General features: G+C 39.1%; 1 non-coding gene across 1 annotated transcript; it reads right to left on the reverse strand.

The window, feature by feature from the left end:
• Positions 1–4732: 4732 nt before the first annotated feature.
• Positions 4733–4859, reverse strand: LOC126078596 (small nucleolar RNA SNORA11). The gene has a single exon (XR_007518086.1). It is a non-coding gene; the product is annotated as a small nucleolar RNA SNORA11 (small nucleolar RNA).
• Between the last annotated feature and the right edge of the window lie 16950 nt (positions 4860–21809).

Here is a 21809-nt window from a genome sequence, read left to right on the forward strand (position 1 = left end):
TTAGCCAGTGAAAACCTTATGAATAGCAGTGGAACATTGTCTGATATAGTCCTGGAAGATAAGCCCCCCAGGTTGGAAGGCACTCAAAAGATGGCTGGGGAAGAGCTGCCTCCTCGAAGTAGAGTCGACCTTAATGACGTGGATGGAGTAAAGCTTTCGGGACCTTCATTTGCTGATGTGGTGCAACTCAAAATAAGAAGAAATAGCTGCAAATATCCATTAATAATTGGAACCTGGAATGTGGTAATCGTCAAAGATGAAATGGAATGCATAAACATTGATATCCTAGGTATTAGTGAGCTGAAATGGACTGGTATTGGCCATTTTGAATCAGACAATCATACAGTCTACTATGCTGGGAATGACAACTTGAAGAGGAATAGTGTTGCATTCATCGTCAAAAAGGATGTTTCAAGATCTATCCTGAAGTAGAGCACTGTCAGTGATAGGATAATATCCATACGCCTACAAGGAAGACGAGTTAATACGACTATTATTCAAATATATGCACCAACCACTAGGGCCAAAGATGAAAAAATAGAAGATTTTTATCAGCTGCTACAGTCTGAAATTGATCAAACATGCAATGAAGATGCATTGATAATTACTGGTGACTTTAATGTAAAGTTGGAAACAGAGAAGAAGGATCAGTAGTTGGAAAATATGGCCTTGGTGATAGAAACAATGCCAGAGATCGAATGATAGAATTTTGTAAGACCAATGACTTCTTCATTGCAAATACCTTCTTTCACCAACATATACGGCGACTATACACATGGACCTTGCCAGATGGAACACACAGAAATCAAATTGAATACATCTGTGGAAAGAGACGACGGAAAAGCTCAATATCAGTCAGAACAAGGCCAGGGGCCAACTGTGGAACAGATCATCAGTTGCTCATATGCAAGTTCAAGCTGAAACTGAAGAAAATCAGAGCAAGCCCACAAGAGCCAAAATATGACCTTGAGTATATCCCAACTGAATATAGAGACCACCTGAAGAATAGGTTTGACACATTGAATACTAGTGACCAAAGACCAGATGAGTTGTGGAATGACATCAAGGACATCATACATGAAGAAAGGAAGAGGTCATTGAAAAGATAGGGAAGAAAGAAGAACATTTCATAGGTATGTGCAATCAAACTACTTTATAATAATGCACATTAAAACTGTTGCCCATCCAACAGTCTGTGATATACATATATATATATATACCATGCATTTACTACACATAATTATATACCTGCAGGTATATCTAAATGAGTTGTGTGCTAACAGTTCCTAGTATTTGAATTGTCAAATTGCCCTTCACTATGAGAAACTTAACTCCTTGGGTGGCACAGTTAAGTGCTGGTTACTAATCAAAAAGTTAGCAGTTCAAACCTACCCTGAGGCCTGGTGATCTGCTTCTGGAAGATTACAACCTTGAAAATTGCATGAAGATCCGTGAATTGGAATCAACTCAATGGCAGCTGTTTTTCTTTTTTTTTTTTTTTTCCTTTTTGGTTATAAGAAATTAGGGAGTCCCTTGGTGGTGCAAACAGTTAACACAATTGGCTACTAACCAAAAGGTTGGAGGTTCAAGTCCACCAAGAGGCGCCTCTGAAGAAAGGGCTAGAGATCTGCTTTTGAATAATCAGTGGTTAAGAGCCCAGTGGAGAACAGTTCTACTTTGACACACATGGGTTTCCATGAGTTGAAATCAATTCAACTGCAACTGGTTATGAGAGACTAGAGCTAAAACTAACTCTACAAACCAAAGTCTCAGTAATCGGATAAACTCTAAAAAACTAAACCCATTTCTGTCTAGTCGATCTTTACTCTTAGCGGCCCTATAGGACAGAATAGAACTGCCCCACAGGGTTTTCAAAGAGTGGCTGGTGGATTTGAACTGCCAGTCTTTTGGTTAGCAGCCACAGCACTTAACCACTACGCCACCAGGGCTACTGAACCTTATTTTCAATATGAAAATCTGCTTTCCTCAAGGTCATCTTGCAATAACTCCACCAACATTTTGAGGGCTTATTTGTTCCATGCATTTTTCCAAGCACTGGGTGATACAAAAATGAACCAGCCCCAATGTTTGGCCACATATCCCAACAGTTTAACAAGACAAAAAAAAACTGACTTCAAAGTTGAACCTTCACCCTCTCTAAGAAGACTTCTTTCATTTAAGTCAAGTTGTTCTGCTGATTGGAAACAGTATAACATCCAAACTTACTCTAAGCTGTAAAGTCTGAAGTATGGTCCTACACAGTCACCAGAAGTGAATTAAAAAATACAAAATCTTCCCTCAAGAAGTTTTTGGCTACAGTGGTTCCTTCATTCTCAGGAAAGTTTTGGGACTCTTCTAGTCAGCTTGGGCCTTAATCTACCCTGGGGGCACTGGGCAAAAGTTAGCACAGAAGAGAATATAAATTAACTCTCCAAGGATGATTCTAAATTCTGATAGAGGTAAAGCCCAGGCAATGATATAATTTTCAAAAGCTCCCCAGGCAATTCTGTGGTGTAGTAGCTAAGACTGGGCATCTCTGCAAGGAGCATCAGATGGAAAAACAAGATAGCTCTTGTTTCAGGGGGTTAACACATGACAGCATACTTCTGAAATGCACTAAGGAGATATCTTTCTTGACTCTGCTTCTTTAAACACTGGGCATTTGAGTGACTCTGATGTCCTGCACTCCCTTTCTCTCTTACCTTCTGTTCATGGCACTTAGCTTCTGATTCTTTGGTAATTCCTCACCTCACTTAATTCAGTTCTCATAATTTGAGCACAAGGAATGTTTTTAATGCACAGTATTGATGGTCTATGCTCACATTTCTCAACCTCCAAGCAAAAATTTCAAATGTCATCAGGCAAAAATTTCAAATGTCATCAGACAAAAATGGACATCCTCCTGCACCTTGCCCTTCCCAAGAAAGGCCAGTCAGTCCCTCCACATATTTCTTGTAACTCAGATCCCGGCAAGAAACACAACACATTTCAAATATTTGATGCACAATGGCTGCAGATTTATCACAGGACGAACCAAGGGAACCATCATTCATCGTGGTACATAGGTTTCAATAGTAGTTGACTCAGTTACTGCCATTCCCTATAAAAGAAGATTTCAGTTATTTTTTTTTTTTTTTTGAAGATACATAACCTGGCTTTATTTAAGAGTTACGTGGTACAATTTCAAAGCTAAAACATATTCCTTTTGTATGTACGGTACAAACTTCTTGTAATTGAACGGGAAAATAAATCTGAAGTTATTTTAATTCTAAAATAATTTGAAAGAAAAAAAGAACTAAGCGGGAGTGGATACTGAAATAACACACAACCACTGGTATTCTGGAATCAGCTCCCAGAAAGCCGGGAAGCCTCTTGTTAACAGGTTCAACAGCCCAAGCAGTGGGCTGAGGAGTAACATGGCGAAAGTGAGCCATCAGCCCCAGGGCCATGGACCACTAGTGGCTTTTCTGCCTCAAACTTACTATTTTTAAAATTTTCAAATACAGAAAAATTGAAAGAATAAGATAGTGAACACAGAATGAATATCTGTATATCCTTCATGTAGTTTCATCAGTCAGTATTTTTAAATTTTTTATTTTATTGTGATAGGATACATATAGCAAAGCATCTGCCATTTCCGTCATTTTTATGTGTCCACTTCAGTGGCATCTGTTACTTCACTGTGCTGTACAACCGTCAACACGATCCATTTCCAAATTTTCCCATCATCCTTAGCAGAAACAAGTACTTCCCCATTTCCCAGTCTCGCCGACCCTGGAAACCACTAATACACTTTAGTCTATGTATCTGCTGTTTTAGACGTTTCATATAAGTGGGATCACACAATACTTGTCCTCTTGGGTCTGGCTTATCTCACTCAGCATATTTTCATGGTTTGTCCATGTCATAGCACGTATGAGAACTTCATGTCTATTTATGACTGAGTGGTATTCCATGGGATGTATATACATTTTCTTTATCCACTCTCGGCTATTGATGGGCACTTGGGGTGTTCCCACCTTTGGGCTGTTGTGAATAAAGCTGCTGTGAACATTGGTGCCCAAGTGTCTGCCGGCGTCCCTGCTTTCAAGCCTTTTGGGCATATACCTAGGAGTGGAATTGCTGGGTCATATAGTAATTCTGTTTAACTTTTTGAGGAACTGCCAAATTGTTTTACAATTATTAACAGTTCGTTATTTTCTATCTCCGCCTCCATGTATACATACGTGCACACTTCTTGCCGAAATGTTTGAAAATAACATCACTCCTCAGTGTTTCAGTAAGCGTTTTCCTACCTAGCCACAATACCATTGTCACAGAAGAAAACTGTTGATGATTCTGTATCATCTAGTATATGATCAATATTCAAATTTCCCCAGTTACTCCAGAAATGGTTTTTGGGAAATTTTTTTTAGATCCAGGATAAACTCGAGGTACACGCAGTACTTCTGGTTGTTGTGTCCTTAGTCTCTTAAAACCACCTCCGCTTTTTCAGTTCCTGACACTGACTTTTTTGAAGCATCCAGGCCAGTGATGTTTAGAACGTCCCATACTCTGGCTTTGTCTGGTTGTTTCCTCATTTCAATCATTTTTTTTCCCTTGAAAAGAGAGGTTCATCCATGGCTCATGCATGGACTGGCAACCTCTCCAACTAAATGCTGCAGTTTTTCCTCCAATAGTGAGTCGTCTCCTACTGGCCCTACCCAGCAGCAACCTGGAGGTGCAGGAAGACCTGTGTGGGTGTTGTTCATAGGAAGGCCATGAGCTGTGTGCCCCTTGTCACAATGAGCCCAGATTCCTCTTGGGTGTGTTATAAACAGAGAAGCCACTCTTGAGGCCCCCTGCTCTGAGTACACCCACTTCCAGTTATTTTTAAAAGAAATAAACTATTGATATATGCAACAATTTGGATGTATCTCAAATGCATTATGCAAAGTTATAGAACACCGACTCAAGATTAGAACTTTCTAAAAAAGGCAAAACTATAGGGAAAGAAAAACGATCAGTTTTTGGCTAGGGGTAAGGGAAGTGATTAACTATCAGGGATGGGCTAATTTCCAGGAAAGGGGAGTGACTAAAGTGGTCTGTAGTTGATTGTGGTGGTGGTTCTGAACTGTCACTGTTCTTCAGAGCTACACACTAAAAAGAGTGAAATTTACTGTGCATAACTTATACCTCAATTTTAAGAAATTTAGATATATATATACATGGAACTGCATTTCAAGTCTAAATTTAAATTTAAAACTTATGGTAAACATCAAGTGATTGCTTTTATTCAAGTAAAATAGAAATAAAATAAATTTTGATTAAAAAAACACACACATTCCTACAGTCGTTCCCTGAAGATGATTGTACAATGCTGTTGCTCATCTGGTACTTTCTTCATAAAAGATGAAAAGCAAAAAAGTCTCAACTCATCTTGTAAGTTTCTGGGTATATTTAAAAAAAAAATTTTTTTTTTAAATTCTCTTTTGTGAAACACAGTTCTCACAACTGCTAGTTTGCTTAAACAGTGGCACGGAATTTCTGGACATTTTGGTGTTTGAGTAAATAATCTACTTTGAAGAGTTTTTAAAGTTATAAAATTTTGCACACCTACTATATTCTCAGGGCTATATATTTACTATATTCTCAGGGCTATATTAGATTCAATGTGCCTGGCCCTGGGAAAGCCAGTCTAGTTGAAAAACAGGACATAAAATAACAAATGTTATTGTTGCCATCCATCGATTTTGACTCATAGCAACCCCATGTGTGCAGAGTAAAATCGCCCCACAGGATTTTCAAGGCTATGATATTTCAAAAGCAGATCACTAGGCCTGCCTCCTGAAGTATCCCTAAAGCCTTTGCCATCGAGTTGATTCTGTCTCATAGTGACTCTGTAGGACAGAGTAGAACCTCCCCATAGGGTTTCTAAGAAGTGGCTGGTAGGTTCCAACTGACCCTATAGGACAGACTAGAACTGCCCCCACAGAGTTTCCAAGGTACGTCTGGTAGATTTGAACTTCCCACCTTTTGGTTAGTAGCCATAGCTCATAATCATACAACACCAAGGCTTTGAGGTGCCTCTGGGTGGGTTCAAATCACCAAACTTTCAGCTGATACTGGAGATCCTAACTTTCTCCTCCGCCCAAACCAAAAACCAAATCCATTGCTGCTGTCCGGTCAATTCTGACTCATAGTAACCCTATTGGACAGAATAGAACTGTCCCATAGGGTTTCCAAGGAGCAGCTGGTGGATTCAAACTGCTGACCTTTTTTTTGATTACCAGTCATAGCTCTTAATCATTGTGCTATCCAGGGAGCCCTCAAATAATAATGCATGGTGTCTCAAGGGTTAAGTGCTTTGCTGCTAGTGATATATGCATAAAAGAAGCCAAGAGCCCTTACCTGCATAATTTACAGGGAAAGACATTACTGGTAAAATATTTTATGTATATCTAAAGAAATAAGAATGCATATTCAGTCACCTCCATTATTTAAAGTGGTAGACAGGCAAAGCATGCAAATTATGTGAAGAATATGTAAAGTATACAATATGCACTAAGTCCATCCAAGAAACACCCTGGGAGAAAATATGAAGACTACTTTTGAAAGAAAGGAGGATTGTAACCTTCAGTTACACAAGGCTGGAGGTCAGGGCAGGACGGTTGAGTAACAACAGGTAACTTAAATTCCCCAGCAGCCTACCCACTGAGCAACAACTAAATACGAACACCGACAGAGATCTCAGAACTCTGATTAGCAGCTGGGGTACTGGAGAGTCAAGATGAGTCCAGAAACTGGGGAGGGGGAAAATGAGGGAAGCACAGAAGCTATAAGATATTAGCTTCTGGGTCTTGGAAGACGCGGCTTACAGAGGCCATTTGGGCATGGGATGGGCACCTCCTTGAACAAAGAATACAGGACAGAAGTTAAACTTACAAAGCTGTAGACCAATTTTTAAGGTGGTACAAAATTGCTGTAGGTGTTCACGGCCTGTGCAATCGGACAAAGGGTGAAGGGAGACTGAGACACTGTGAGTGAGTGCTGTTGAACGTCACCAAGTCCCAAATTGTATGGGCTCTAGGATCTAGAATACTGGGGGTATGCACAACCAGGCTTTTAGCCAAGGTGATAAAAATATATCAGACAGGCAACACAGAGAGAAACAACTGATTCCCTGCGTGCAGAGGGACGCCATGGGAAAGCCCCCACTAGGGCACCATGAAAGGAAGACATAAGGGTCTTCCACCTTTGCCTCTAGAGAGCCTAGCCCAATCACTTAACTCAGCCTCTGAAAAAAAGGAAAGTGGAAAATTCCCTGGTCGTGAACTTTTAGCTGTAGAGTTATACACATTCCAAACTCAGGTTGGAAAACGTAATCAACCTCACAGGTACACCAAGGGCCACAGCCAAAACCTCAGAAGATAGAGAGATCTGTCACACCATCAATGTCAGCCACTAAACCAGAACCAGCCAGAATAAATACAGAATTTGAAACACTCACAGGAAAACTCACTCAAATTGAAAAAACATAAAGACAAGGGTGCCCTCTCTCAGTTCTTATGAACACCTGCTTTAGAAAATAATATTGGGATCATTATTTCCTGTCCTTGAGCATAGAGAATGTGACCCAGCTGGAGCTGGGCCCACAAGACTCACAAGGACACATCAACTGGGCCCTGAGAGAAAGACAATAGATGGGAAAGTCTTGGAAATTATTTTTTAGGAAAGAAAAATATCTTTTAGGGAACTTTTCACATAAAACCAATCAAACAGAACACAAAAGACTTTCTACTCTTATCTTTTTCTATTAGCATTTAGTGAATAGAAATTTGTTGGACCGATGAAGACCTCCCTGACTGCCCTCACTGAAACCTGTACCAATGATTGTTAAGAAAGATGATTCAAAATGTAGGATTGCAGTTTCTAGCAAATCTGTGAAAAGGTGAAACTTTCGGTGGCTTTGCCCATTTTGTAATGTAAATTTATACTGATGATTCTGTAACGTTCCTCAGACTTAGGAAGACACGGCTGTGGCAGCATGCTTGTCCATTTTCCCATTCTTGTTTATTCTGTAATATTCCTTGGACTCAGGCAGACATGGCTGTGGCAGCATGCATGTCCGTTTCCCAGCCTTACTTGTTCTGTAGCTCCCTTGGACTCGGACAGACACGACTGTGGCAGAGTGCTTGTCCAATTTCCTATTCTTGCTTATTCTGTAATATTACTTGGACTCAGACAGACATGGTTGTGTCAGCCTGCTTGTATGTTTTTCCATTCCTACTTATTCTGTAGTTTACTTGGACTCAGGTAGACATGTCCATTTTCCAACTTCTGTCTATTCTGTAATGTCCTTAGACTCGGGCAGCTATGGCTCTGCCAACGTGCCTGTCCACTTCCCACTTTTGCCCATTTGAATATGTGTCAAATAAAACTTGCCTTTTGCTTTACTAAACCTTGTAATTTTTTTTCACCTACAACACACCAGAAACTTAGAATTTAAAATATTTTTTAAAAAGATACCAAATTGGCCCAAGTTCAACAAATAACAGTAAAACACAGAAAAACATGAAGAAGAGAAAATTTGTCCTATGGAGATCAGGATAATGGGAAAAATAGAACACTTTCAGGCAATGGAGCTAAACATGTTAAAAAAAAAAAAGCACACAGAAAACTAAGAGAGATTAGGAAACAAACTGAAGAACACAATGAGAAATACAATAAACTGGAAACATAAAAGAGAATTACTAGAACTGATGAATGTTGTTGTTAAGTGCCTTCTACTTGGTTCCGACATATTGCAACCCCATGCACAACAGAACAAAATACTTCCCAGTCCTGCATCATCCTCACAATTGTTGCTATGCTTGAGCCCATTGTTGCAGCCACTGCGTCAAACCATCTCCTTGAGGGTCTTCCTCTTTTTCATTGACCTTCTACTTTACCAAGCATGATGTCCTTCTCCAACATGTCCAAAGTGTGTAAGACATAGTCTCAACATCCTTGCTTCTAGGGAACATTATGATTGCACTTCTTCCAAGACAGATTTATTCATTCTTTTGGCAGTCCATGGTATACTCTGTATTCCTCACTGACATCACAGTTCAAAGGCATCAATTCTTCTTCAGTCTTCCTTATCCAATGTCCACTTTCACATGCATATGAGGCAACTGAAAACACCATAGCTTTAGTCAGGGGCACCTTAGTCCTCAAGGTGACATCTCTGCTTTTCAACACTTTAGTCTTTTGCAGATTTGCCCAGTGCAATGTGTCTTTTGATTTTTTGCCTGCTGCTTCCACGGGTGTTGATCGTGGATCCAAGTAAAACGAAATCCTTGACAAATTCAATCTTGTCTCTGTTTATGATGATGTGGTGTATTGGTCCAGTTGTGAGGATTTTTGTTTTCTTTATGTTGAGGTATAATCCATACTGAAGGCTGCAGTCTTTGATCTTCATCAGTAAGCACTTCCAGTACTCTTCACTTTCAGCAATCAAGGTTGTGTCATCTGCACAACACAGGTTATTAATCAGTCTTCCTCCTATCCTGATGCCCTGTTCATATAGCCTGGCTTCTCAGATTATTTGCTCAGGATCCAGATTGAATAGGTATGGGAAAAGGATACAACTCTGATGCACACCTTTCCTGACTTTAAACCACTCAGTATCCCCTTATTCTGTCTGAACAACTGCCTCTTGATCTATGTACAAGTTCCTCTTGAGCACAATTAACTGTTCTGGAATTTCCATTCTTCCAAATGTTATCCATAATTTGTTATGATCCACAGAGTTGAATGCCTTTGCATAGTCAATAAAACACAGGTAAACATCCTTCTGGTATTTTCTGTTTTCAGCTAGGGTTCATCTGACATTACCAGTGATATCCCTGGTTCCACATTCTCTTCTGAATCTGGCCTGAATTTCTGGCAGGTCCCTGTCAATATACTGCTGCAGTCATTTTTTAATCATTGTCAGAAAAATTTTGCTTGCATGCAATATTAATGATATTGTTCTGTAATTTCCACATTCGGTTGGATCACCTTTCTTGGGGATAGGCATAAATATGGATCTCTTCCAGCCGGTTGGCCAGGCAGCTGTCTTCCAAATTTCTTGGCGTAGACGAGTGAGCACTTCCTGAACTACACCACTTTGTTGAAACATCTCAATTGATATTCCGTCAATTCCTGGAGCCTTGTTTTTCACCAAGTTGCCTTCAGTGCAACTTGGACTTCTTCCTTCAGTACCACCAGCTCCTGATTGTATACTACCTCTTGAAATGGTTGAACATCAATTAACTCTTTTTGGTATAATAACTCTGTGCATTCCTTCCATCTTCTTTTGATGCTTCCTACATCCTTTAATATTTTCTCCATAGAATCCCTCACTATTGCAACTCGAGGCTTGAATTTTTTTTTCAGTTCTTTCAGCTCGAGAAAATTCAAGTGTGTTCTTCTCTCTTGATTTTCTATCTCCAGCTCTTTGCACATGTCATTGTAATACTTTATTTTCTCGAGCCACTCTTTGAAATCTTCTGTTCGGTACTTTTACTTCATCATTTCTTCCTTTTGCTTTAGCTGCTGGATGTTCAAAAGCAAATTTCAGATTCTCCTCTGACATCCATCTTGGCCTTTTCTTTCTTTTCTATCTTTTCAATGACCTCTTGCTTTCTTAGTGTATGATGTCCTTGATGTCATTCCACAACTCGTCTGGTCTTCGGTCATTAGTGTTCAACGCATCAAATCTATTCTTAAGATGGTCTCTAAATTCAGATGGGATATACTCAAGGTTGTACTTTGGCTCTGTGGACTTGCTCTGATTTTTTTTCAGTTTCAGCTTGAACTTGCATATGAGCAATTGATGGTCTGTTCCACAGTCGGCCCCTGGCCTTGTTCTGACCAATGATATTGAGCTTTTCTATGGTCTCTTTCCACAGATGTAGTTGATTTGATTCCCGTGTTTTCCATCTGGCGAGGTCCGTGTGTATAGTCATTGTTTATGTTGGTGTAAAAAGGTATTCGCGACGAAGAAGTCATTGGTCTAGCAAAATTCTATCATTTGATTTCTGGCATTGTTTCTATCACCAAGGCCGTATTTTCCAACTACCGACCCTTCTTCTTTGTTTCCAACTTTCGAATTCCAATCACTAGTAATTATGAATGCATCCTGATCGCATGTTTGATCAGTTTCAGACTGCAGAAGTTGATAAATATCTTCAGTTTCTTCATCTCTGGCCTTAATGGTTGGTGGGTAAACTTGAATAATATTCGTATTAACTAGTCTTCCTTGTAGGCATATGCGTAGTACTATCATTGACAGCTTTGTACTTCAGGATAGATCTTGAAATGTTCTTTTTTGACAATGAATGAAACACCATTCCTCTTTAAGTTGTCATTCCTGCCATAGTAGGCTATATGATTTTCTGATTCAAAATGGCCAATACCAGTCCCTTTCAGCTCACTAGTGCCTAGGATATTGATGTTTGTGCATTCCATTTCATTTTTGGTGATATCTAATTTTCCTAGATTTATCTTCATACATTCCAGGTTCCAATTATTAATAGATGTTTGCAGCTATTTCTTCACATTTTGAGTCATGCCACATCAGTAAATGAAGGTCCTCAAAGCTTTACTCCATCCATGTCATTAAGGTCAACTCTGCTTTGAGGAGGCAGCTCTTCCGCAGTTGTCTTTTGAGTGCCTTCCAATCTGGGGGGCTCATCTTCTGGCACCATATCTGACAATGTTCTGCTACTATTCATGAGGTTTTCTCTGGCTAATTATTTTCTGAAGTAGACTGTCAGGTCCTTCTTCCTAATCTGTCTTAGTCTGGAAGCTCAGCTGAAACCTATACTCCATGGGTGACCCTGCTGGTATCTGAAAACTGGTGACATAGCTTCTAGCATCACAGCACCATGAAAGCTCCCACCATACAACAAACTGACAGACACATGGTGAGATAGTAGACAAGTATCATCTTCAGTGAAGAGAAGGAGAACACACAATACAGGGGAAGTCAGCACAACTGGACTAAACCAAAAGCTAAGAAGTTTCCTGAACCAACCAAACACTTTGAAGTCAGAGTAGCTGGGGCTGGGATCTAGAGACCGTTGACCTAGGCATATAGGTCAATTGGCATAAAAAAGTTTATTAGGAAAACTTTCTGCATCCCACTTTGGTGAGTGGCCACTTAAGATGCATCAACTGAACTCAACCTACTTGGAGCAAATGAGAATGAAGAACACAAAAGACACAAGGAAAATATTAGCCCAAGAGACAAAAGAGCCACATAAACCAGAAACTCATCAAGCTGAGACCAGCAGAACTAGATGGAGTCCAGCTACCACCAATGACCGCCAACAGGGAACACAGCAGAGAGTTCCTGATGGAGCAGGAGAAAAGTGTGGAGCAGAACTCAAATTCATGTAAAAAGGCCTGAGTTAATGGTCTGACTGAAACTGCAAGAACCCCCAAACCCATGGCCTACGGAAGCTCGGTTAACCCAGAACTAAAATCATTCCCGAAGCCCACTCTTCAAACAAAGATTACACTGGACTATAAAACACAAAATAATACTTGTAAAGAATGTGCTTCTTAGTTCAAGTAGATACACAAGACCAAATGGGCAACTCCTGTTCTGAAGCAGGATGAGAAGTTAGGAAGGGACAGGAGCTGATTAGATAGACATGGGAAACTCAGGGTGGAAAGGGTGAGTGTGTTGTCACAGATGGATTGACGCAGTGGTTGCAACAATGGGGTCAAACGTTACAAGAATTGTGAGGGTAGCATAGGTTGGGCAGTGTTTTCTTCTGTTGTATGCAGGGTCTGCTATGAGTTGGAACTGACTTGACAGCATATAACAATAGCATCATATCTTGAGGATCATTACATAGCAGTATATAAAGATGTTGAATTTTCTTTCTCCTTCACTACTTGATATTTTCTAGTGTGGATATAACATAATATTTAAATCAGTATCCTATTGATGAAAGTTTGACTAATTTTCCATCTGGTTCTGTTCTAGATGGGGCTACAATATATAGCTTGTGCATATATCTTTTCATATTTTTGGTAGCATATCCTTGAGATAGATTAGTGAAAGTGGATATAATTTTACTAAATTTTGCTAAATTCCCCTCTGAAAAGGCTGAACTTTTTTTTTTTCATTTCTACCTGCTATGCATGAGAATGCCTATTAACCAATAGTCTAGCCAGCAGAGTTATCAAGACAGAAAAATTATATTGGGAAGCAGTTCATAACTGTAACCAAAAGTTTTTCCTAAGAATTCAAGAACTTAATGAAAAATCACTTCTATAAACAAATCAAAACCCAGTTGCCTTCGAGTCAATTCCCACTCATAGCAACACTATAGGACAGAGTACAACTGTCCCATAAGGTTTCCAAGGAGAGGCTGGTGGATTCAAACTGTTAACCCTTTGCTTAGCAGCCATACCTCTTAACCACTGCACCAACAGGGCTTCATCTATAAACAAGAGATCAGAAAACTTGATGAAAAATAAAATAATGTAAGGAGATGAAAACTAAAGTGGCTAAGCTTAGAAGATAAGTAGAAGAAAAAAATTAACTTAGTACAGAAATGAAGATGTTAGAGGACAAACTGGAGAAGAATTAGCAGAAATGAATGAAAAAAACGTTTCAAATGAATTAAAGAGAAAATTACAACTGTGTGAAATAGACAAAAGACATTCAAAGCATATGTAATTGGCAACTTTAAAGAAAAAATAAATACATAGATAGGAAAAATATATAACTCAAAAAAAGTTATAGAATAAATAGACTGTATCTCAGGAAAAACTGATACGAAATCACTGACCCCAAGATGTGTCCCAGGAAATTTTATTTACTTCAGAAAAAGAAAATTTTATTTACTTCAGAAAGACTCCTTCAGGCAATGAGGCAAAAATATCCACAAAAGCAGGTATATATTTGGCAGCAATCAAGTTGCTACATAGCTACATGCAATGCTAGATGAGAGTTTAGCAATGCATCTGCACTCAGGGAAGAAAACTGACAGCCAGGAAGTATATACTTAGCCACACAGACAAGTACTTAAATTCACAGAATATGATTCTTATAAATCCTTCAAGAAGCTATTGTGACAAATGGACTGGGAGTGAAAATGTGTCTGTTTATATATAAGACTAAGCCTAAAACAACTTTGAGGTTGTGGTTATTGAATAGAATGAAATGTCAAAAAATATGAAACTTTGAATCACGTGCTGATCAAAAGGAGGAAAATGCAGTAAAGAATTTCAAATTCTTATAGAACCCAGGATTTCTGGAGTCATGGAGGCTGGATGAATGCCTGAAACTATGCTCTGAGATAATCCTTAAATCAAAACTATCCCCTGAAGCGTTCTGAAAGCCAAACAATTGTTTAGCTTTACTAGTAAAAAATGTTTTGACCATTAAACTCTTCTAAAATTTATGTATGTGGGATTGAATTGACAACAGCAACACAAACGATTAGATAAGAACATTAGGGGGCAGTGAGTTTATGATAATGAGGGAGGAATAACTCAAAAAAGGAGGATAAAAATGATTGCAGAACTCGAGGAATGGAATCAATGTCAGTGAATTGTACATATAGAAATTATTGAATTGGTATATGTTTGGCTGTGTAAATTCTCAACAACAAAATAAAATAAATTATAAACGAAATAAAAGAAAGATAAGGCTATAATATAATCTACAATAATAAGAAAGTAAAGGAGAAAGCCAGGAAAGTTATAGTGCAAAAAGATGAAGGACATCATCTTTTATAAAGTCAAAAGAGAAGCACTAAGAGCAATAATATAGCCAGTCAAAGTCAACTTTATTGCAATATCTTGTTTTGTCGGTATGACTTTAGAATCATGTAGATATTTTACGTAATTATAAGACAAAATTGAATTTAAAAAAACCAACTTTTAAATTAACAAAATGAAAATGAAACAAGTAGACACAGATGGTATTTGATTGGTCAAATAACCTTGCAGAGAGGGACAATTTTAAGTGACCAGAAACCCAGTAATTTGACTGTACATCTTTACAGAGTCAATCTCATGGACAAATAGACTACAAAGAAAATTTCTAAAAATCTATTGGTAATTTTATTTCTGGTGGCAGTGTTGGTATTATTATTCTGAGACTGTTGCATAATATGAGGTAAAGAAAATTAGTAATTTTGTAATATTCTAAATCTATTATCCTTAACGTACTTTTAAAATCTGGTAAATAAAGGAAACGAGTCAAGAATGTATACTGTCTTTCCAGCACAAATTGTGTCACCACGTAACCAAATAATAGATGATGGGAAGTCTCTTTTATAGATTTATCCCAGCTAATAATTGAAGAATGATAAAATCTGAGTATGGTCACTTGACAATTCCTCAATGAATTAATAGATGTAGGCATTAGGAATCAACAGCTTCTACAACAATAATAAAAATTTTTAAAAGACATTTCAAGCATTAAATATCTCTACATGAAAGAATTTGCCATGTTCTATGATTAGTCTTGCTCCTTTACTCCAAAAAAACCTCAAAACTGAGTTTGATCAATCCACTAGTTTCAGCAACCAATTTATAGAAAATTTATGGAACTGTGAAATCAAACGAAACAAAAAATAACTGAAAGTATTCCTCCAAAACTAAATGGTTCAGCAAAAGATGTCATATTAGCTCAGTAAAACACCCTCAAAAAACAAAAAAAAAAAACCGTTGCCATTACATTGATTCTGATTCATTGTGATCCCATGTGTGCAGAGCAAAACTATATTTCATCAGGTTTTCAAGGCTGTGAACTTTCTGAAGCAGATTGCAAGGCTTTTATTTATTTCAAGGTGCCATTGGACAGGTTCAAACCACCAACTTTTTGGCTAGTAGTCAAGTGCTTAACCGTTGTTCCAACCAGGACCCTCGAAAGGTCCTCGAGTCCCTATAGATTACTAGTAAGCTTATGAAGCAGATGTTCAAAGTTGTAAATTAATATATGAAGAACTAGTCCGGGAGGCAGAATACAAAATTGCAAAAAACTTATGATTCAGTTGGATAAAATGTTAAACAAAAGATAAAAATCCACAAAAACAGAAAAATTTGAAACTCATGACCTTTATTTATGTCTTTGAGATTATGAATAAAATCGCTTTTAATGACAAAACTAAAAACAAATATTAATGCTAATATGAGAATGAACAATAACAAGTAATATGAATTAAAAATAAACCAAGACTATATATATCTTGTCCAGGTTTGAAGCCACGGTAAGTGGCTTACCCCTGAGGTGTCTGTGCCAATAATACATCTTCCACCTGCTTATTTGTGTCCTTCAGTCTTTGACTTAAATATGTCATTCCCTTGAACAAAACTTTCCAGTTGCTCCACATTGTACCCTGGATAAGGTCAAAATTCCTTAACAAGGAACTCAAAGCTGTTTAGTTCCTGATATCCAAATAGAGTAAACATTTAAGAAACGTTCTCTTTGAACACAATGAAAAGAACATTGAGTTTACAGTCCAATAATGGGGATTCTAAACCCAATTCTTCCACTTATTTCTTGTAGACAGACCTTGGACAAACATTTTAGCATCTCTGTAATCTCAGTTTTCTCTCAGGTGTAGCAATACTCTTTCTTCCTACATATGGTGTTGTCTTAGGAATTATGATGGATTGAATTGTGCCCACCCAAAATATGCATTGAAATACTATCCCCAGTAACCCATTGTCATGGATTGAATCGTATCTCCCCAAAAACATCTGTCAACTTGGCTATATCATGATTCCCAATATTGTGTGATTGTCCACCATTTTGTCACCTGATGTGATATTCCTATATGATATAAATCCTAACTCTAGGATGTTAATGAGATGTGAGATTAACGGCAGTTCTATAGACTCAATCTATAAGATTAATCTACAATTTAAGCCAATATCTTTTGAGATATAAAAGAAAGAAGGAAGCACAGAGACAGGAGGGCCTCATACCACCAAGAAAGCAGTGCCAGGGGCAGAGTGCATCCTTTGGACTCAGGGTTTCTGCACAGAGAAGCTCCTAGACCAGGGGAAGATTGATGACAAGGACCTTTGTTCAGAGCTGACAGAGATAGAAAGCCTTCCCCTGGAGCTGGCACCCTGAATTCAGACTTTTAGCCTAGTAGACTGTGAGAGAGTAATTTTTTCTTCGTTAAAACCATCTACTTGTGGTATTTCTGTTATGGCAGCACTAGATGACTAAAAAAGACACCTGTAAATATGAACGTGCTTGGAAAGAGGGATTTTTTTCTGTTATGCTAATGAAATCATACAAGAACAGAGTGGGCTCTACACCTAATCACTTCTGAGTTATAAAAACAGCAGAGTAGACATAGAGACAGACACAAGGGAAAGATACACTAGAAAGAATGACAAAGAATGCCAAGAATTGTTGGCAGACACTAGAAACTAAGAGAAAGGCTCGTGAAAGGAAGTCAACACGGCCAAGAGTCTCATCGGACTTTTAGCCTACGGAGCTCTGAGAACATAAATTTATGTTTTCAAAACCAAAAGTAAAATAAAATAAAACAAGAAACACATCAGAATTGGCCTTTGCAGCAGCTGTCTCTGGTTTTTGGCTTCTTTGTTCATCTCTTAGCATTTGGGCTTTGGCCAACTGCACACAAGCAACCCCTTCAAGGCCCACATACTAGAAAAATCATACAAGAGATAGGAATAACTATAACAAAATTGTTCTAGCTGTTAACCTCAAGACACACACATATAATTCTCTCTATATGTCAATACGTTTAAAATAATTTATAATAAAAACAGAAATGTAAAAAATACATATTACGAAGCTCAAGGTGTGTAAAACACCTAGCACAATGCCTAGCACATTGTTAAAAAAAAAAAAAAAAAAAGCAGCTGCCTTCCATTCTTTCTGACACATGGTAAGCTCACGAGGGTCAGAGTAGAATTGTGCTTCATGGGATTTTCCAGGCTGTGACCTTTCAGAAGCAGATCTCCAAGTCTTTCTTTTCAGAGGCCTCTCACAGGGTTTGAACCGTCAGCCTGCCAGCTGGTTTTCAGCACGTACCTGATTACACCACCTAGGAACTGAAAACATTCCTCATCTCTTCTCTACATAGCAGACCTCTGTGGTCCCCTCCTCAAGGCCTCAGACTCATGCCATTCTCCACCTGTCATCACCTTTCCAGGTCATTAGTTTTTACCTGATGCCAGAATGGTGACTTCTTTTTGCTAAAATGGTTGAGATTTTGCTTGAACCAAACTGCGATAGGGTGCTTCCAGCCATCAATAGGGTACTTCGCTTTGCTTGATGAGACACCTCGAGTTTGTCTCTGGAGGAAATTCTGGGCATAGGAACAGAAGAGCAGCAGCATCGGTGAAAGTAGCAGCCTCCCAAGAGTTTGGGTCAAGGTCATCTTGTGGGAAGCAGTTCCACAGTTTGGGCTATTTCTACTGCAATTGTCCCCCACCCTGATGCAACACTGACAGGTATCAGAACTGGATCTCAGCCCCTGGGGCTCAAGATGCTATCTCTACCTAGACGTGTGGATTTTACCATCTGCTCCACCTCCTAAGACTGGGGATATGCTAAAAGGTGAAATGGGGGAGGGGAAAAGATGACTGTTAGTGGCTTTCCATCGACAGTCTAAGGTGGAAACACTGGAATCATGATCTGTTGTAACTACCAAACGTGGGAGCCTGGGTAAGAGTGAAATATCCTGAGAAATGCATCTTATATTAGATAAGTTTCTTGTCTTTACTTCTTCACCTCTTGTGGGGTCTTCTGGTAGGACTCCAAGACCTCACACATAGAATGACAGAAAAATAAAATGGATACCTAGATTCCAATTGGTGTGACTTCTCAGTGCAGAAACCCAATTGTTTGAACCTCTGATCATGGTTTCACTCTCCTAGTCCCTCTGATTCTCTCATTATAGAACTGGTACTGCTATTGCCCTCTCATCCTAATCTTCATCACCACCACCATCATCACCACTTTATCAATGCCACCACCATCACAAACATGTTCTGAAATGCCCAAACCCTGCAGGCCTCCTGGAGAGATGAAGTGTTACCACAGCTCTTCTGCCAGAGTAGCAGTAAAGTTAAGAATCTCCCATTTTTTTCATTCTTTCCCCCTAGAACTTCAAGTTTGAATAACTTTGTAAAGATAGGCCTCAAACTGAAAGTTCTCACTTTTTCAATCATTTGATAAGCTAATTCTTCCTTTCATAAACTGAAGAGTTTTTTTTTTTTAATAATAATATTAAAAAATAAATAACAATGTTAGGATACTTAGTGATCTGCAATACTGCTAAAAATATCTAAATGAGGCCTATTTGTTTTTTTAACTGTTAAAAATATAATGACTCAGGCCATCTAAGAGAGAGTAGTCAGATGCTTAATGTCATTTCTCTTACAACAAACACCTGAAAAAACAAAGACCTGAGTTGGATATATATGACAATTTAGGAAACTTAAGCATCAAAGAGAAGGCTAAAGAGTTGGGCTGAGCAATGGGGGGAAGAAGAGACAACTTAAAAACTGGGAAAATGGAGAATTATAGATCACTGGCATTCTGCTAGCTGAACCTGTACAGCATGGACCTATTCAGAGAAAGCAAGCTGCATTCCCAGCCAAAACTCACTCCACCTGGTGCAGCTATGTAAAAGTGACTTTGCACACACATCCAGAGACGGTCAGGAGTGCTTCCAATTTTGCAAAAGTTAAGTGAACATATCCCACCTACTGCACATGGAAGTTCCATGGGCCTGGGGAACGCTCCCTCCCTCCTCACCCATCCCATCTACCTGCTTAAAGCTGTAGTCCTGTGGCATTTGATGCTGCCTCGCCCCCTAAGCTAGGAGCTCATGGGCCAGAGCATCTGCCCCTTTACGCACCATTGGTGTAGGGAATCAACAGTATTGCAGTGTCTTCTGCCACATCCCGTTACCCATGCCAGGGGCCTGTGGACTGAGCCTGCACAGCATGGCCATATTGAAAAAAAGCAAGCAGCATTCCCAGCTGAAACCCACTGCACAAGGTTCAGCTAAGCAGAAGCAAATATGCACTCATGCCAGAGGCATGTAGGAGGGCTTCTTGATCTGAAAATGTTAACTGCAGCCTCCCCACTTACCATGCCCAGTGACATACACCACTATCCCACCCCCTAAGCCACCCATGCCAAGGATCTTGAGAGCCAGTGGTGCCACCTACACTATCCAGCCACCTTGCCAGGGACCTGAGGACCAGTGGTGCCACCCACTGTCTCCAACAAACAACACTGGGCTCCCAAGGACTGGCTGTACAACCTCACTCTCAATGTGTTTTAGTTGACAGAGGCATGCCATCCAATCAGCACCTGTGGGAAGGTGACATGCACCTTGCCTCACATCCCACATCACCCTCCCCAGCAACCGGAGGCTTGTGCCTGTTCCAAAAACCCCAACACAGTCATACCCACCTGGTGTGTCAGTGATAGCCTCTACACCACCAACCCAGTGACCAATGACCTGAGTACCCTCCTGCCTACCAATAGGCAAGCAGTAGAGCACACAGAGAACACCAAACACAGAACATCTCCTGTACTCACAGCCAGGTAACCAGCAGGACAGATACATCATCTCACCTAACATGCTACCTACATCCTGAGCAGCTCTGCAAGACCAATGAACAAGAACCCACTACCATACACCCAGTTGTTACTCCATCCACATGGAGACAGTAGGTAAGAGTTTCAATGAGGCCAAGTTAGCCACCAGAGTAGCACAAATACCCAGCTACTCACATACATCAAAACAAAACAAAACAAAAATCAGGACACAGAAAACAAATACATAAAAAATAAATATAACTTCTTGATGCCTTGGAGGCAACAGATAATATCAAATCACATAAAGAAGTAGGATAAGATGGCCCCAGCAAGCAATCAAAATGAAGAACCAGGAAACCTGCCGGAGGAAGATAAGGCAATGAAACTACCTGATAAATAATTCAAAACACTAATATCAGAGCTCTCCAAGAGATCAAGAAAGAGATCATGGAAAACACAGACAAAACAAGGAAAACACTGATAAAACAATAGAAGAATTCAGGAAAACAATACAAAATCAAAAGGATAGAATAAATAGACAATTAGAAATCATACAAAAACAGCAACTAGAAATCCAAAAGATTAACCATAAAATTTCAGAAATAGACAACTCAATAGAGGGACAAAGGAGCAGAATTGAGACAATGGGAGACAGAACTAATAAAATTGAAAAAAAAAAAATCCCTTCATACCAATTTCTTAGAGGAAAAAATTAGAAGAAAAATTAAGAAAGTCTAAGAATCATGTGGGAAACTATCTAAAGGAAAAACTTACGTGTGAGTAGAGTTCCGGAACAGGGGAGAGAGGTCAATGGAAAACTCAGAGAGAATTGTTGAAGATTTGCAGGCAGAAAATTTCCTTAATATCATGGAAGACGAGAAGCTATCCATTAAGAAGTTCAACAGACCTCATACAGAATACAGCCCAAAAGAAAGTCACCAAGACGTATTATAATCAAACATACCAAAACCAAAGACAAAGAAAAAATTCTGAGAGTAGCTAGAGAAAACGAAAAGTCACCTACAAAGGAGAACCAGTAAGGCTAAGCTCTGATTACTCAGCAGAAACTGCGCAGTCAAGAAGGCAGTTGGATAACATATATAAAGCCTTGAAAGAAAAAAAATCACCATCCAAGAACTATATGTTCAGCAAAATTGTCTCTCAGATACAATGGGGAAATTATGATATTTCAAGATAAATAAAAGTTAAGGTAATTTGTAAAAACCAGACC

The sequence above is a fragment of the Elephas maximus genome, chromosome 6 (genome assembly GCF_024166365.1).
Source record: "Elephas maximus indicus isolate mEleMax1 chromosome 6, mEleMax1 primary haplotype, whole genome shotgun sequence".
Taxonomy (NCBI): Eukaryota; Metazoa; Chordata; class Mammalia; order Proboscidea; family Elephantidae; genus Elephas; species Elephas maximus.